We start from the raw sequence: 4,656 nt of genomic DNA on the forward strand, positions 1-4,656 counted from the left end.
GGGCTCTACCTGCGAGGGTAAAACGGCCGGGGCGTGAAGCTGACCATTAACCTCCACCTAGTGCCGAGATCAAGAATGATGGAACTGTACCTCCATTACCCCATATGTCTTCATGGTATGGTTATTAATAAATTAAGCATGGGGACACCTTTTCCTTTTTCTGCCTTATCTAATTGAGAACATAAATGGCATCAGTACGTTTCTGAATGTAATTATCTCAATTTAAAGTCGGTAGAAAACGAAGACGAAGGCAGCCAATAAGGCTGAAAGGAAGGAAAGCGAAAGGGCGGAGGGAGGGTTCAAAGGACGGCAAGATTGCAAAATCCCAGAAATTCGTATTTAGCAGGCCCCTTCTTCAACATGGCGCATAATCAGGTTAGTTACTAAGGAGACCGCCTCCAGATATGAATACCGTCTATAAATATATCGGATAAGCTATCGTGATGGAGCCAGGATAGATCAGTCGGTATAGAGACTGGCTACAGTGTCAACGGACGGGTTTCGAGCCCTGCAGGGATAAGAAATTTTTGTCTTTTTCCTAGCATTTAGACGGAAACTTGAGCTCACACTGCTACCGATCTGCTCTTACCTTGGGCGGAAAGTGACCTGAGCGTGAAGCTGACCACTCATCTTAATCTCATGCAGAGGTCAAGATTGTTGGATCCATATCACCACCATCCCGCAAGTTTTCATGGCGTGGTTCTTAATTAATTAAGCAGAGGGACAACACCGAAAACCAATCGTGAATAGCTGACAAAAGTTACTTCAGCTTGGTGAATTTACATGGGTGGTGATAAAAATTCATCACCTCAAAAAACCACCTTGTCACTAAATATTACTGAGACTACTCTTCATAAATTAATAATTAGTGGAATGAAAGTCATTTGACTTCTTCACAAACATCATTACAGATGTCGCATTTTCGCGCTTCTTTCCCACAAAATGTTGCCCCTACTTAAAAGCCAGACGTATGACGTGTATTGGAATGGAAGTAGGTCGCTACGTATTCTTAACGTCGACACTTGTAGTAGGTGCGTGCTAAGCTTCACGCTCCGAATTCTTTACCTCCGGACAAGTATAATAGTATCCATTGGATTGCTTAAAGCTGTGGTGGAAAGAATGATTTTAAATTCTGTTCAGAAATCGAACAGCGGTCATTTAGGCTATAGCCAGATACTTACAGATAGCTCTCCCAGCTCATAACTCCAGTTATTCTCATATGCTTCACTCTACTACATTGTCAGTATCTCGTGTATATAGCGTCGAACTGTAGGTTAATTGAGACTGATGGGCTTGGAAGGATGGGGTCATGACCTATTTGAGTACTATTTTACCATTTGACTGGAAGTTGCGGGAAACCCTCGACTTCAGCAGTAGTCTATACTAAGATCTAATAAAAATGAAAAATTTTTAAATTACAAAGCAATAAATGTACGAAAAATTGTTAGATGAACTAAATTTCGCGCTGTAAAACCAGATTACCCGGTCACGGTAGCCGAGCGGTCTAAGGCATGCACTGTCTTCGCTCGCTCGGAAGCCGGGATCGTGGGTTTGAATCCCGATCAGGGCATGGATATTTAGTTTGTGTGTGTGCGTTTTTCTGTGTTTGTGTACAGGTAGAGGCCTTGCGACGAGCTGATCACCCGCCCAAGGAGTCCTACCGTATGTCTAAGATCTAGTAAAACCGAAATGAAACTGAGAGTTTCATGGAGGTAGGCCTAGGCCCAAATGAGGGCTGTAACGCCAATGAAAAAAAAAAGGGATTAGGTTCCTTGTTCCTGTGTTAAATTTAATCTGATCTAAGAGATAAGTGATTCTTTCACCGATACAACCACACATACAGGGCTATATCTGGTGAGGCGTCAAAGTTCCCTCATTTTCTCTAGATAATCGGTTCACAGATAGTGGTAAGTTTGTCAGCTTTACGCGCCGGCTGCTCTTTATCCCCAGGAAGATTCCTGGTACTCATTTCTGTTAGGGGCTGAGTCAACTCCAGAGCCATGGTGAGTCTGGAAGGATTAGGTAAATTAAAAAATAAAAAGGCATCATCGCGACTCGAACCCGCGACCTTCCGGCTTGTAGCATAGTGCCTCAACCAACTACGCTACAGCTCGTTCTGAAATCCTGGCGAAAAATTATTTCTTGAATTAAGTCGGTACTTCTGTGAGCCAGACTCTGCTCTCAAAACGATTCCTTCAACACTCCACCTTCACACATTAATAGTGAAGTAAGTGACCATATTTCTTTAATGCCGCTGTCAATATTGCTGTTAGAAAGTCTAGACAAAAGTGAAAACACATCCAGTTATCGTCTCTGTTTATGACAAGCCCTTAAAATTCTTCGGTTCGTAGGGACGTGCGTGAGTTCTCGGTTGGATTTCTGAGTTACGTCGGAAACACATTCTTTCGTAAGCAGTGTCAAAATGTGATGATTTTATGATGATTCTCCCATACACTAAAAAGAGTATGTTTAGTGGATTTGAAGTTCTCACTACTATCACTCTGAAGCCTGCTAAATTCTGGACTGTGACTCCTTGTATTCTGGTATAATTTTGCCTTCGTCAGGTTACGGCCAAGATGACAGTACCCAACAGTGTTTTTAAATTTCAGTATATTCATTTCGGGGTGATAAAATTCAGGCGGAGGAATTGGTGTAAATTGAAAGACAATATTACATTAGATTTGAAAGAAATTGGATATGAGAATGTGAACTGGATCCATCTGACTTGTGCTGCCATGCAGTGACAGGCACTTGTGAGCATGGTGATGGATCTTCGCAGTAGGTGAAACGGAAGAGAATATCATGTCAACCTGTCAATAATTATCCTCTTCTGTGTAGTCATATAATTCTACAATTCATGAAGTAGATAAATAACCCAGAGAACACCTGGTTCCCGGTTACAGATACACAGCACTCCGTACCGGAACTACGAAGAGAAAGGAAGTACTTATCATATGACGAGGTGGCCGAGTGGTTAAGGCGTTGGACTGCTAATCCAATGTGCTCTGCACGCGTGGGTTCGAGTCCCATCCTCGTCGTGAATAATTTTGGTTATGTTAGAATAAGGTCCAATGGTTGGTTATTTTGAACATAATAACCAGTTTTCGACATCTTAATTTCTTGACTAAATGTGCATGTATCTGATTCAGAATAATGTCTGTGTGCAATGCATTGAAGTAATTACGCTAATTCTTTTATTTTCTTTTGACAAATTATGTTTCACTGTTATGCAGTATAAAAGTATTCTATCCGTGGCAAGTTCAGGAAGTTTGTGATTAAGTAAAGTGGTCCATTGATCCTTCTCCTAAATGTGGAGAGAAGTGCGAGAAGTTAGCAATATATTGAGACCGATAAATAATTAGCATGATAACAATTAGGAAAAACAAAATGGAAGCCGTCCATTTTAACCTAAATATCAGAAAGATCTGCTAGTACTATATCCAGAATAATCTTATTATAAACAACAAAATTCTACTGATGATGTCAAAGAAAACCTGTAGCGTTACGAATAAAATGATGCAGTATTTTGAGCTATCGTTGGGGAAGCCATGTAGCCATTAATAACTATGCTCATCGAAAACAATGAAGGAAACCAAACAGAAACTGATCTTTTTTAACGTAATCAGTACTGATCTGTTTAGCCTTATATTGCGTTAGCAGTAGGACTCTTTCAGTTGATCTAGCATTATGCCAAAAGCAGGAATGTTCTTCCTAGCCTTGCATTATGCCAAAAGCAGCAATGATCAGATTTCCTTCCGTTATGTCAGTAGCAGTAGCTCCCGCTTTCATTGGCTTGATATGTGCGCTGGAAGTAAAAATCTTAACTGGATAATAATGGAACAATAATAATTCAGTTATCTTCCGTTCGGTTCCTTATTTATTTACGTGTTAACTCAACAGGCCAAAAGCTAATAATAATAATGATAATATTAGCAATAAAAAAGAAGAGGAAGAAGAAAAACGAAGAAGAAGAAATGGAGGATCCCTGTAAATTATGCTACTGATTATTCCAACAGAAAGCTGAGACTCTTATAGTTGCAACATTGTTCACTAACTAATTCATCCGTTCTACACAGTCGGCTACACAGGCTGGAAGGAACGTTTCCCACCTGTTGGGGTCATTCATCTCTCTGACGTCATACAGCACTGGAGATGAGTTGTTCGAAGCACCTTGTTGGAGCCCGTCGTCAGCAAGTGGATATTGTATCATTATTTATTGATTTATTTGTGTTTTTTAATTTATAATCATCTTATATTTTTATAGTAGAAATGTAGTTAGATAAGTAAAGTAAAAAAAAAAAAAAGAAAGTAAAGCTATCCCTGTAACAAGCCGTGAAGGCCCATAGGGTTGTGAGACGTTGAGGGTCCCACATTATCTAGACCAGCGATGGCCAACTGGCGGCCCGCGGGCCGNATGGCGGTAAGATTGTCAGCCTTACGCGCCGGTCTACTTTATTCACCAAGAAAATTATTTAATTAAATCATGGTACCCATTTCTGTTAGAGGCTGAGTCGACCCCAGGGCAATAGTGCGGCTGGAAGTCCCTCATCGGGACTTGAACCCGCGACCTTCTGGCTTGTAGCAGTGCCTCAACCGACTACGCTACCGCGTGCCCCCCAGTTAAATGAGTATCCGTCTGAAAATATCATTAAAGCA

At 40.9% G+C, this 4,656-nt stretch overlaps 1 non-coding gene across 1 annotated transcript; it reads left to right on the top strand.

Moving 5' to 3' along the window:
• Window positions 1-2,956: 2,956 nt before the first annotated feature.
• Trnas-gcu lies at window positions 2,957-3,038 on the top strand. Its single transcript has one exon. It is a non-coding gene; the product is annotated as a tRNA-Ser (tRNA).
• Window positions 3,039-4,656: the final 1,618 nt, after the last annotated feature.

This window comes from Cryptotermes secundus, unplaced genomic scaffold (genome assembly GCF_002891405.2).
Source record: "Cryptotermes secundus unplaced genomic scaffold, Csec_1.0 scaffold1064, whole genome shotgun sequence".
Lineage (NCBI taxonomy): Eukaryota > Metazoa > Arthropoda > Insecta > Blattodea > Kalotermitidae > Cryptotermes > Cryptotermes secundus.